Source organism: Pseudorca crassidens, chromosome 1 (assembly GCF_039906515.1).
Source record: "Pseudorca crassidens isolate mPseCra1 chromosome 1, mPseCra1.hap1, whole genome shotgun sequence".
Classification (NCBI taxonomy): domain Eukaryota; kingdom Metazoa; phylum Chordata; class Mammalia; order Artiodactyla; family Delphinidae; genus Pseudorca; species Pseudorca crassidens.
The window spans coordinates 127,993,758-128,006,694 of NC_090296.1; the positions used below are offsets into that span (position 1 = coordinate 127,993,758).

Genomic DNA, 12,937 nt, shown 5'->3' on the forward strand with positions numbered 1-12,937 from the left:
ATGGTGGTCATAGGCTTCCGGGAACACTTTTGGTATTCCCTCAGGGACATTTGGAGGCAAGTGTAGAGAGGGAACACGGGAGCACATCTGTGGCGTGTCTCGCTTGTTTCCCCTCCTTGGTCAATTTACTTCATGGCGGGTCCCTGTGCCAGGGAATGGTTGCCTTCGTGGCACAGTATGGTGTCTTCTCATGGGGGCTGATTTGGAGGCCGTGGGGTGTTTTGTCCCTGTCTGTCCACGTTCTCCCTGTGTTGAAGATGTGAAGGTGTTCCTCAGTACAGCCCTGCATCGGTACTACACCCAGCCCACCTAGCAGTCCCTGAGGATTGCAGACCTTCCCGGAGGTCTTTGGGCAAAACCACGCGGAAAGGGAGTCGGCTGCCAAGGAAAGGCTACAGGTTTCCGGGCCCGAGAGGATGTGTGGTGCGGGGATCTTTTCTCCTGCCACCCGCTGGTGCTTTGAGACTGTGGTGTACGGCGTGCCTGGCCACAGTCCAGAGAAGTCATACCGGTTCAGGTGTCTAGGCTGTTGGCCGGGTTCTCTTGTTGCGCGGCTGTAGGTAACACGTTGCTTCTAGAGGACCTGGGCCTCACGGTTTCACCGAGGTCACGTCACTGACGGACCCAGAGTGTGAAAGTGCCAGGCAGCACTGCAAGAGACCCAATTGCTGCAACAGTTTGCCCCGCCACGTTGGGCATCGTAATGGTTCCCATGCCATTACCTTTGTGTGTACGACAAGGGTAGGTCGTCTGTCCTAACAGCAGGCCAGGAAGTATGCCTGCTGGTGAGTCTGCCTTGATTAGTCCAGGTGTTCCTCACGTGCCCTTGTCGTGGGTCCCTATGAGCCGCTTTTGGTGGAGGCCGTCATATTCGGCCGTGTGCCCTTCCCTTGTGGAAGATCTCTTGATCTTCCGGGCGCGTCCACTGTGTGGAGCCATGTGTGCTTAGAGTTGGTGTGTTCCCCAAAGGTCACCGGCTCTTAGTCTGAGGAGGCACAGTTGCCCTGAGCGTGTCTCAGGGTTTCCGGAAGACATCCTTTAGCTGTGATGGAGGGGAGAGTGCTCAGGAGAGGAATTGCAGGGCCCGAGGCCAGGGTGTTGTTGGACAGCGGGGCTCTTTGTCCTGATGGCGGCACGCTGTGAAGGCGTCTACGCCACATTGCTTTCACATTTACGTGCGGACACCCAGGCACGATGGGCAGCAAATGAACTGTTGAGGGGATATAGAGCACGCATCACTAGATGGTATCGCCCTTTCCCTCGGTGCGCCCGTGCACCATCCTCAAGCACGCGTGTGTTCTCTCAGCCCGAGCCAGGTGGACTGCCAGGGACGGAATCCCAGCAGCAGAGCAGCCTGGGGCCATCCGTATAATCCATAATACCTGGTGAAGGGAGGAGGAGGAGTCTCGCAGGGGTGTTGGCGCACATTCCATGAGGATCCTGGTTTAAACCTTGTTGCGGTAAGTGGCACTTCTTTGCTAAAACCTAGAGGTTTGGCCACGGGAACTGAAAACCGGTGCTACAGCCTCATCTTCTGTCTTTTTCCTGGGGAACATGAGCTTCGATGACCTGAGAACTGGCTGCATTTCCTGCCCCATGGCTCAGATCTGGCCGCTTCTGTATGCTGACATGATTCAGCTCACTGGCCGTCCCTTGGTGGAATCTGCAACTTTGCATGTCCGGCGTTTGAGCATGTGCTTGGATCGATGATGACCCCCACAAATGCATTCCTTGGAAATCTGAACAAAATGAGTGAGAAAACCCTACCGTCTCCTCATCGGAACTGAGGTCCAGCACGTGGCTCCCAAAAGGAAAGTAGGGAGAGGTTGAGGTTGCGTTTGCTGCCGTGTGTGTGTACAGCCACGTTGTTCAAGTGGAGGGTTGTGGCCGTCTCGTGGGGAGAAGAGCCATTGGGAAAGGAGCCTGGGATGCCAATCCAGGTGGGAAGGCTAGGGACAGCGTGCCGTCTCTGGGTTCCTTGGTCGAGCCAGGACTTCTGTCCCCTGCCACGGACGAGCATGCGGCTAGGAAAGGAAGCGTGAACCATTGGTGGTCCTATCGACTGCATTTGAGTTCTACAGGCCGCCGCCACCGGCTACTCGTTGCCTTGTGCCCTCACGGAAAGAGAAGTCTATGCTCAGGGTCAGAGCAGGATTCCTGGCCTAGGGCTGGCTCTTTGTCATGTTCTGCTTGGGAGACCAGATGCAGTTTAGGTTTCTCATGATGAGGGGAGAAATCCAATGGGCCATTGTCCCCGGGCGGTTGGCCAAGCTGATGGCTCCTCCTCGGGTTGTTTCCGGCTTGTGTGTGCTGTGTGAACAGGCTAGAAAATGCCTTAGTCAAGATAAGTCACAGCAAGCTTCTTTGGTGAGGGGTGGCTCTGGCATCTTTCCATGACACGTTGGGATCCCGGTGGAGAGGGAAGGGCAAGGCTACCTATAAAGACACATGAAATGGCTGGCTAAGCCCACATGTTTACTTGTGGGTGGACAGATTGACGGAGGCCATAGGCTTCCAGGAACACTTTTGATATCCCCTCAGGAGCATTTGGAGGCACGTGTAGAGAGGGAACACGGGAGAACTTCTGTGGACTGTCCCGCCTTTTTCCCCTCCTTGGTCGATTTACTTCATGGCGGGTCCCTATGCTAGTGAATGGTTGCCTTTGTGGCACAGTATGGTGTCTTCTCATGGGGGCTGATTTGGAGGTCGTGGGGTGTTTTGTCCCTGTCTGTCCACGTTCCCCCTGTGTTGAAGGTGTGAGGGTGTTCCTGAGTCCAGCCCAACATCTTTACTAAACCTGGCCCACATAGCGTTCCCTGAGGTTTGCAGCTCTTCCCGGAGGTCACTGGGCACAACCATGCGGAAAAAAGGGAGTCGGCTGCCAAGGAAAGGCTATAGATTTAAAGGCGGGTGAGGGTGTGTGGTGCGGGGGTCATTTTTACTGCCACGCGCTGGTGCATCCAGACTGTGGTATCCGGTGTGCCTGGCCACAGGCCAGACGAGTCATAGCGGTTCAAGTGTCTAGGCTGTTGGCTGGGTTCTCTTAATTGCATGGCTGTGGGTCACACATTGCTTCTAGAAGACCTGGGCCTCACTGTTTCTCCGAGGTCACGTCACTGACGGGCCCGGAGTGTGAATGTGCCAGGTACCACTGCAGTTGACCCCATTGGTGCAATGGTGTTCTCCGCCACAATGGGCATTGGAATGGCTCCCATGCCATTTGGTTGCAAGGCTTTCCCCACCACGTTGGGCTTCAGAATGTTTCCCATGTCATTACCTCTGTGTGTGAACCAAGGGTAGGTCATCTGTCTTGGCAGCAGCTCAGGAAGTGTGCCTACTGGTGAGTCTCCCTTGATCAGTCCAGCTGTTCCTCATGTGCCCTTTGTCACGGTTCCCTTCGAGCTGTTTTTGATGAAGGCCGTCATATTCGGCCAAGGCCCCTTCCCTTGTGGAAGATCTCTTGCCCGTAAGAGCGTGGCACTTGTGTGGAAGAATATGTGCCAAGGGCGGGCGTGTTCCCCTAGATGGCACCGGCTCTTAGTCTGAGGGGCCACAGTTGCCCAGAGGGTGTCTCAGGGGTTTAGGAAGACATCCTTCTGCTGTGGTGGATGGGAGAGCACTCAGGAGTGGAATTGCAGTGCCCGAGACCAGGGGGATTTTGGACAGCGGTGCTCTATGTCCTGATGGCCGCACCCTCTGAAGGCGTCAGCTCTATGTTGCTTTCACGTTTCCCTGCGGACCCACAGGCAAGATCTGCAGCAAATTAAATGTCGAGGGGAGACAGAGCACGCATCACTGAGGGACATCGCCCTTTCGCTCGGTGCACCCGTGCACCCTCCTAAAGAACGCATGTGTTCTCTCACCCCGAGCCAGGTGGAATGCCAGGAAAGGAATTCCAGCAGCAGATCAACCTGGGACCATCTGTATAATCCCTGACACCCGGTGAAGTGAGGAGGAGGAGTCTCACAGGGGTGTTGGCCCGCATTCCATGAGGATCCTGGTTTAACCCTTGTTGCGGTAAGTAGCACCTCTTTCCTGAAACCTAGAGGTTTGACCAAGGGAACATGTGCAACGGGGCTACACCCTCACCTTCTGGCCTTATCCATGGGAACCCGAGCTTCGATGCCCTGAGAACTGGCTGCATTTCCTTCCCCAATGGCTTTGCTTTGTTCACTTCCGTATGCTGACGTGATTCAGCTCGCTGTCCGTACCGTGGTGGAATCTGCAAGTTTGCATGTCCAGCGTTTGAGCATGTGCTTGGCTCGACGATGACTTCCACAAACGCATTCCTTGGAAATCTGAACAAAATGAGTGAGAAATCCCTGCCGTCTCCTCCTTGGAACTGAGGTCCAACACGTGGCTCCCAAAAGGAAAGTAGGGAGAGGTTCGCGTTGCATTTGCTCCCGTGGGTGTCCACAGCCACGCTGTTTAAGTTGAGGCTTGTGGCCGTCTGATGGGGAGAAGAGGCATTGGGAAAGGAGCCTGGGATGCCAATCCAGGAGGGAAGGCTAGGGAGAGCGTGCCGTCTGTGGGTTCCTTGGTCTAGCCGGGACTGCTGTCCCCTGCCACGGTTCAGCATTCGGGTAGGAGAGGAAGCGTGAGCCCTTGGTGGTCCGGTCGCCTGCCCTTGAGTTCTACAGGCCTCCGCCACCGGCTACTCGTTGCCTTGTGCCCGCAAAGAAACGGAAGTCTGTAGGCTCAGGGTCAGAGCAGGATTCCTGGCCTAGGGCAGGCTTCTTTGCCATGTTCTGCTTGGGAGACCAGATGCAGTTTAGGTTTCTCCTGATAAGGGGAGAAATCCAATGGGCCATTGTCACCGGGAGGTTGGCCAAGCTAAGGGCTCCTCCTCGGGTTGTGTCTGGCTTGTGTGTGCTGTGTGAAAGGGCTAGAAAATGCCTTAGTGAAGGTAAGTCACAGCAAGCTTCTTTGGTGAGGGGTGGCTCTGGCATCTTTCCCTGACACGTTGGGATCCCGGTGGAGAGAGGAGGGCAAGGCGAATGAAGCAGACACGAGAGATGGCTGGCTAATCCCACAGGTTTACTGGTGGGTGGATAGATCGATGGTGGTCATAGGCTTCCGGGAACACTTTTGGTATTCCCTCAGGGACATTTGGAGGCAAGTGTAGAGAGGGAACACGGGAGCACATCTGTGGCGTGTCTCGCTTGTTTCCCCTCCTTGGTCAATTTACTTCATGGCGGGTCCCTGTGCCAGGGAATGGTTGCCTTCGTGGCACAGTATGGTGTCTTCTCATGGGGGCTGATTTGGAGGCCGTGGGGTGTTTTGTCCCTGTCTGTCCACGTTCTCCCTGTGTTGAAGATGTGAAGGTGTTCCTCAGTACAGCCCTGCATCGGTACTACACCCAGCCCACCTAGCAGTCCCTGAGGATTGCAGACCTTCCCGGAGGTCTTTGGGCAAAACCACGCGGAAAGGGAGTCGGCTGCCAAGGAAAGGCTACAGGTTTCCGGGCCCGAGAGGATGTGTGGTGCGGGGATCTTTTCTCCTGCCACCCGCTGGTGCTTTGAGACTGTGGTGTACGGCGTGCCTGGCCACAGTCCAGAGAAGTCATACCGGTTCAGGTGTCTAGGCTGTTGGCCGGGTTCTCTTGTTGCGCGGCTGTAGGTAACACGTTGCTTCTAGAGGACCTGGGCCTCACGGTTTCACCGAGGTCACGTCACTGACGGACCCAGAGTGTGAAAGTGCCAGGCAGCACTGCAAGAGACCCAATTGCTGCAACAGTTTGCCCCGCCACGTTGGGCATCGTAATGGTTCCCATGCCATTACCTTTGTGTGTACGACAAGGGTAGGTCGTCTGTCCTAACAGCAGGCCAGGAAGTATGCCTGCTGGTGAGTCTGCCTTGATTAGTCCAGGTGTTCCTCACGTGCCCTTGTCGTGGGTCCCTATGAGCCGCTTTTGGTGGAGGCCGTCATATTCGGCCGTGTGCCCTTCCCTTGTGGAAGATCTCTTGATCTTCCGGGCGCGTCCACTGTGTGGAGCCATGTGTGCTTAGAGTTGGTGTGTTCCCCAAAGGTCACCGGCTCTTAGTCTGAGGAGGCACAGTTGCCCTGAGCGTGTCTCAGGGTTTCCGGAAGACATCCTTTAGCTGTGATGGAGGGGAGAGTGCTCAGGAGAGGAATTGCAGGGCCCGAGGCCAGGGTGTTGTTGGACAGCGGGGCTCTTTGTCCTGATGGCGGCACGCTGTGAAGGCGTCTACGCCACATTGCTTTCACATTTACGTGCGGACACCCAGGCACGATGGGCAGCAAATGAACTGTTGAGGGGATATAGAGCACGCATCACTAGATGGTATCGCCCTTTCCCTCGGTGCGCCCGTGCACCATCCTCAAGCACGCGTGTGTTCTCTCAGCCCGAGCCAGGTGGACTGCCAGGGACGGAATCCCAGCAGCAGAGCAGCCTGGGGCCATCCGTATAATCCATAATACCTGGTGAAGGGAGGAGGAGGAGTCTCGCAGGGGTGTTGGCGCACATTCCATGAGGATCCTGGTTTAAACCTTGTTGCGGTAAGTGGCACTTCTTTGCTAAAACCTAGAGGTTTGGCCACGGGAACTGAAAACCGGTGCTACAGCCTCATCTTCTGTCTTTTTCCTGGGGAACATGAGCTTCGATGACCTGAGAACTGGCTGCATTTCCTGCCCCATGGCTCAGATCTGGCCGCTTCTGTATGCTGACATGATTCAGCTCACTGGCCGTCCCTTGGTGGAATCTGCAACTTTGCATGTCCGGCGTTTGAGCATGTGCTTGGATCGATGATGACCCCCACAAATGCATTCCTTGGAAATCTGAACAAAATGAGTGAGAAAACCCTACCGTCTCCTCATCGGAACTGAGGTCCAGCACGTGGCTCCCAAAAGGAAAGTAGGGAGAGGTTGAGGTTGCGTTTGCTGCCGTGTGTGTGTACAGCCACGTTGTTCAAGTGGAGGGTTGTGGCCGTCTCGTGGGGAGAAGAGCCATTGGGAAAGGAGCCTGGGATGCCAATCCAGGTGGGAAGGCTAGGGACAGCGTGCCGTCTCTGGGTTCCTTGGTCGAGCCAGGACTTCTGTCCCCTGCCACGGACGAGCATGCGGCTAGGAAAGGAAGCGTGAACCATTGGTGGTCCTATCGACTGCATTTGAGTTCTACAGGCCGCCGCCACCGGCTACTCGTTGCCTTGTGCCCTCACGGAAAGAGAAGTCTATGCTCAGGGTCAGAGCAGGATTCCTGGCCTAGGGCTGGCTCTTTGTCATGTTCTGCTTGGGAGACCAGATGCAGTTTAGGTTTCTCATGATGAGGGGAGAAATCCAATGGGCCATTGTCCCCGGGCAGTTGGCCAAGCTGATGGCTCCTCCTCGGGTTGTTTCCGGCTTGTGTGTGCTGGGTGAACAGGCTAGAAAATGCCTTAGTCAAGATAAGTCACAGCAAGCTTCTTTGGTGAGGGGTGGCTCTGGCATCTTTCCATGACACGTTGGGATCCCGGTGGAGAGGGAAGGGCAAGGCTACCTATAAAGACACATGAAATGGCTGGCTAAGCCCACATGTTTACTTGTGGGTGGACAGATTGACAGAGGCCATAGGCTTCCAGGAACACTTTTGATATCCCCTCAGGAGCATTTGGAGGCACGTGTAGAGAGGGAACAGGGGAGAACTTCTGTGGACTGTCCCGCCTTTTTCCCCTCCTTGGTCGATTTACTTCATGGCGGGTCCCTATGCTAGTGAATGGTTGCCTTTGTGGCACAGTATGGTGTCTTCTCATGGGGGCTGATTTGGAGGTCGTGGGGTGTTTTGTCCCTGTCTGTCCACGTTCCCCCTGTGTTGAAGGTGTGAGGGTGTTCCTGAGTCCAGCCCAACATCTTTACTAAACCTGGCCCACATAGCGTTCCCTGAGGTTTGCAGCTCTTCCCGGAGGTCACTGGGCACAACCATGCGGAAAAAAGGGAGTCGGCTGCCAAGGAAAGGCTGTAGAGTTAAAGGCGGGTGAGGATGTGTGGTGCGGGGGTCATTTTTACTGCCACGCGCTGGTGCATCCAGACTGTGGTATCCGGTGTGCCTGGCCACAGGCCAGACGAGTCATAGCGGTTCAAGTGTCTAGGCTGTTGGCTGGGTTCTCTTAATTGCATGGCTGTGGGTCACACATTGCTTCTAGAAGACCTGGGCCTCACTGTTTCTCCGAGGTCACGTCACTGACGGGCCCGGAGTGTGAATGTGCCAGGTACCACTGCAGTTGACCCCATTGGTGCAATGGTGATCTCCGCCACAATGGGCATTGGAATGGCTCCCATGCCATTTGGTTGCAAGGGTTTCCCCACCACGTTGGGCTTCAGAATGTTTCCCATGTCATTACCTCTGTGTGTGAACCAAGGGTAGGTCACCTGTCTTGGCAGCAGCTCAGGAAGTGTGCCTACTGGTGAGTCTCCCTTGATCAGTCCAGCTGTTCCTCACGTGCCCTTTGTCACGGTTCCCTTCGAGCTGCTTTTGATGAAGGCCGTCATATTCGGCCAAGGCCCCTTCCCTTGTGGAAGATCTCTTGCCCGTAAGAGCGTGGCACTTGTGTGGAAGAATATGTGCCAAGGGCGGGCGTGTTCCCCTAGATGGCACCGGCTCTTAGTCTGAGGGGCCACAGTTGCCCAGAGGGTGTCTCAGGGGTTTAGGAAGACATCCTTCTGCTGTGGTGGATGGGAGAGCACTCAGGAGTGGAATTGCAGTGCCCGAGACCAGGGGGATTTTGGACAGCGGTGCTCTATGTCCTGATGGCCGCACCCTCTGAAGGCATCAGCTCTATGTTGCTTTCACGTTTCCCTGCGGACCCACAGGCAAGATCTGCAGCAAATTAAATGTCGAGGGGAGACAGAGCACGCATCACTGAGGGACATCGCCCTTTCGCTCGGTGCACCCGTGCACCCTCCTAAAGAACGCATGTGTTCTCTCACCCCGAGCCAGGTGGAATGCCAAGAAAGGAATTCCAGCAGCAGATCAACCTGGGACCATCTGTATAATCCCTGACACCCGGTGAAGTGAGGAGGAGGAGTCTCACAGGGGTGTTGGCCCGCATTCCATGAGGATCCTGGTTTAACCCTTGTTGCGGTAAGTAGCACCTCTTTCCTGAAACCTAGAGGTTTGACCAAGGGAACATGTGCAACGGGGCTACACCCTCACCTTCTGGCCTTTTCCATGGGAACCCGAGCTTCGATGCCCTGAGAACTGGCTGCATTTCCTTCCCCAATGGCTTTGCTTTGTTCACTTCCGTATGCTGACGTGATTCAGCTCGCTGTCCGTACCGTGGTGGAATCTGCAAGTTTGCATGTCCAGCGTTTGAGCATGTGCTTGGCTCGACGATGACTTCCACAAACGCATTCCTTGGAAATCTGAACAAAATGAGTGAGAAATCCCTGCCGTCTCCTCCTTGGAACTGAGGTCCAACACGTGGCTCCCAAAAGGAAAGTAGGGAGAGGTTCGCGTTGCATTTGCTCCCGTGGGTGTCCACAGCCACGCTGTTTAAGTTGAGGCTTGTGGCCGTCTGATGGGGAGAAGAGGCATTGGGAAAGGAGCCTGGGATGCCAATCCAGGAGGGAAGGCTAGGGAGAGCGTGCCGTCTGTGGGTTCCTTGGTCTAGCCGGGACTGCTGTCCCCTGCCACGGTTCAGCATTCGGGTAGGAGAGGAAGCGTGAGCCCTTGGTGGTCCGGTCGCCTGCCCTTGAGTTCTACAGGCCTCCGCCACCGGCTACTCGTTGCCTTGTGCCCGCAAAGAAACGGAAGTCTGTAGGCTCAGGGTCAGAGCAGGATTCCTGGCCTAGGGCAGGCTTCTTTGCCATGTTCTGCTTGGGAGACCAGATGCAGTTTAGGTTTCTCCTGATAAGGGGAGAAATCCAATGGGCCATTGTCACCGGGAGGTTGGCCAAGCTAAGGGCTCCTCCTCGGGTTGTGTCTGGCTTGTGTGTGCTGTGTGAAAGGGCTAGAAAATGCCTTAGTGAAGGTAAGTCACAGCAAGCTTCTTTGGTGAGGGGTGGCTCTGGCATCTTTCCCTGACACGTTGGGATCCCGGTGGAGAGAGGAGGGCAAGGCGAATGAAGCAGACACGAGAGATGGCTGGCTAATCCCACAGGTTTACTGGTGGGTGGATAGATCGATGGTGGTCATAGGCTTCCGGGAACACTTTTGGTATTCCCTCAGGGACATTTGGAGGCAAGTGTAGAGAGGGAACACGGGAGCACATCTGTGGCGTGTCTCACTTGTTTCCCCTCCTTGGTCAATTTACTTCATGGCGGGTCCCTGTGCCAGGGAATGGTTGCCTTCGTGGCACAGTATGGTGTCTTCTCATGGGGGCTGATTTGGAGGCCGTGGGGTGTTTTGTCCCTGTCTGTCCACGTTCTCCCTGTGTTGAAGATGTGAAGGTGTTCCTCAGTACAGCCCTGCATCGGTACTACACCCAGCCCACCTAGCAGTCCCTGAGGATTGCAGACCTTCCCGGAGGTCTTTGGGCAAAACCACGCGGAAAGGGAGTCGGCTGCCAAGGAAAGGCTACAGGTTTCCGGGCCCGAGAGGATGTGTGGTGCGGGGATCTTTTCTCCTGCCACCCACTGGTGCTTTGAGACTGTGGTGTACGGCGTGCCTGGCCACAGTCCAGAGAAGTCATACCGGTTCAGGTGTCTAGGCTGTTGGCCGGGTTCTCTTGTTGCGCGGCTGTAGGTAACACGTTGCTTCTAGAGGACCTGGGCCTCACGGTTTCACCGAGGTCACGTCACTGACGGACCCAGAGTGTGAAAGTGCCAGGCAGCACTGCAAGAGACCCAATTGCTGCAACAGTTTGCCCCGCCACGTTGGGCATCGTAATGGTTCCCATGCCATTACCTTTGTGTGTACGACAAGGGTAGGTCGTCTGTCCTAACAGCAGGCCAGGAAGTATGCCTGCTGGTGAGTCTGCCTTGATTAGTCCAGGTGTTCCTCACGTGCCCTTGTCGTGGGTCCCTATGAGCCGCTTTTGGTGGAGGCCGTCATATTCGGCCGTGTGCCCTTCCCTTGTGGAAGATCTCTTGATCTTCCGGGCGCGTCCACTGTGTGGAGCCATGTGTGCTTAGAGTTGGTGTGTTCCCCAAAGGTCACCGGCTCTTAGTCTGAGGAGGCACAGTTGCCCTGAGCGTGTCTCAGGGTTTCCGGAAGACATCCTTTAGCTGTGATGGAGGGGAGAGTGCTCAGGAGAGGAATTGCAGGGCCCGAGGCCAGGGTGTTGTTGGACAGCGGGGCTCTTTGTCCTGATGGCGGCACGCTGTGAAGGCGTCTACGCCACATTGCTTTCACATTTACGTGCGGACACCCAGGCACGATGGGCAGCAAATGAACTGTTGAGGGGATATAGAGCACGCATCACTAGATGGTATCGCCCTTTCCCTCGGTGCGCCCGTGCACCATCCTCAAGCACGCGTGTGTTCTCTCAGCCCGAGCCAGGTGGACTGCCAGGGACGGAATCCCAGCAGCAGAGCAGCCTGGGGCCATCCGTATAATCCATAATACCTGGTGAAGGGAGGAGGAGGAGTCTCGCAGGGGTGTTGGCGCACATTCCATGAGGATCCTGGTTTAAACCTTGTTGCGGTAAGTGGCACTTCTTTGCTAAAACCTAGAGGTTTGGCCACGGGAACTGAAAACCGGTGCTACAGCCTCATCTTCTGTCTTTTTCCTGGGGAACATGAGCTTCGATGACCTGAGAACTGGCTGCATTTCCTGCCCCATGGCTCAGATCTGGCCGCTTCTGTATGCTGACATGATTCAGCTCACTGGCCGTCCCTTGGTGGAATCTGCAACTTTGCATGTCCGGCGTTTGAGCATGTGCTTGGATCGATGATGACCCCCACAAATGCATTCCTTGGAAATCTGAACAAAATGAGTGAGAAAACCCTACCGTCTCCTCATCGGAACTGAGGTCCAGCACGTGGCTCCCAAAAGGAAAGTAGGGAGAGGTTGAGGTTGCGTTTGCTGCCGTGTGTGTGTACAGCCACGTTGTTCAAGTGGAGGGTTGTGGCCGTCTCGTGGGGAGAAGAGCCATTGGGAAAGGAGCCTGGGATGCCAATCCAGGTGGGAAGGCTAGGGACAGCGTGCCGTCTCTGGGTTCCTTGGTCGAGCCAGGACTTCTGTCCCCTGCCACGGACGAGCATGCGGCTAGGAAAGGAAGCGTGAACCATTGGTGGTCCTATCGACTGCATTTGAGTTCTACAGGCCGCCGCCACCGGCTACTCGTTGCCTTGTGCCCTCACGGAAAGAGAAGTCTATGCTCAGGGTCAGAGCAGGATTCCTGGCCTAGGGCTGGCTCTTTGTCATGTTCTGCTTGGGAGACCAGATGCAGTTTAGGTTTCTCATGATGAGGGGAGAAATCCAATGGGCCATTGTCCCCGGGCGGTTGGCCAAGCTGATGGCTCCTCCTCGGGTTGTTTCCGGCTTGTGTGTGCTGTGTGAACAGGCTAGAAAATGCCTTAGTCAAGATAAGTCACAGCAAGCTTCTTTGGTGAGGGGTGGCTCTGGCATCTTTCCATGACACGTTGGGATCCCGGTGGAGAGGGAAGGGCAAGGCTACCTATAAAGACACATGAAATGGCTGGCTAAGCCCACATGTTTACTTGTGGGTGGACAGATTGACAGAGGCCATAGGCTTCCAGGAACACTTTTGATATCCCCTCAGGAGCATTTGGAGGCACGTGTAGAGAGGGAACAGGGGAGAACTTCTGTGGACTGTCCCGCCTTTTTCCCCTCCTTGGTTGATTTACTTCATGGCGGGTCCCTATGCTAGTGAATGGTTGCCTTTGTGGCACAGTATGGTGTCTTCTCATGGGGGCTGATTTGGAGGTCGTGGGGTGTTTTGTCCCTGTCTGTCCACGTTCCCCCTGTGTTGAAGGTGTGAGGGTGTTCCTGAGTCCAGCCCAACATCTTTACTAAACCTGGCCCACATAGTGTTCCCTG

The 12,937-nt window shown here is 55.5% G+C and overlaps 2 long non-coding RNA genes and 5 other non-coding genes across 7 annotated transcripts in view; all 7 read left to right on the plus strand.

Annotated features, from left to right (window-relative positions):
* The window catches only part of LOC137232859 (uncharacterized), a 139,756-nt gene that overhangs the window by 29,380 nt on the left and 97,439 nt on the right, over positions 1 to 12,937 (plus strand). The window lies entirely within an intron of this gene.
* LOC137232900 (uncharacterized) lies at positions 1,312 to 7,286 on the plus strand. Its single transcript, XR_010947237.1, has 3 exons — positions 1,312 to 1,460; positions 3,874 to 4,017; positions 6,366 to 7,286. It is a non-coding gene; the product is annotated as an uncharacterized lncRNA (long non-coding RNA).
* On the plus strand, positions 1,701 to 1,792 carry LOC137207419 (small nucleolar RNA SNORD116). The gene has a single exon (XR_010935076.1). It is a non-coding gene; the product is annotated as a small nucleolar RNA SNORD116 (small nucleolar RNA).
* On the plus strand, positions 4,260 to 4,351 carry LOC137207527 (small nucleolar RNA SNORD116). Its single transcript, XR_010935140.1, has one exon. It is a non-coding gene; the product is annotated as a small nucleolar RNA SNORD116 (small nucleolar RNA).
* Positions 6,760 to 6,851, plus strand: LOC137207422 (small nucleolar RNA SNORD116). Its single transcript, XR_010935078.1, has one exon. It is a non-coding gene; the product is annotated as a small nucleolar RNA SNORD116 (small nucleolar RNA).
* LOC137207532 (small nucleolar RNA SNORD116) lies at positions 9,319 to 9,410 on the plus strand. Its single transcript, XR_010935141.1, has one exon. It is a non-coding gene; the product is annotated as a small nucleolar RNA SNORD116 (small nucleolar RNA).
* Positions 11,819 to 11,910, plus strand: LOC137207426 (small nucleolar RNA SNORD116). The gene has a single exon (XR_010935080.1). It is a non-coding gene; the product is annotated as a small nucleolar RNA SNORD116 (small nucleolar RNA).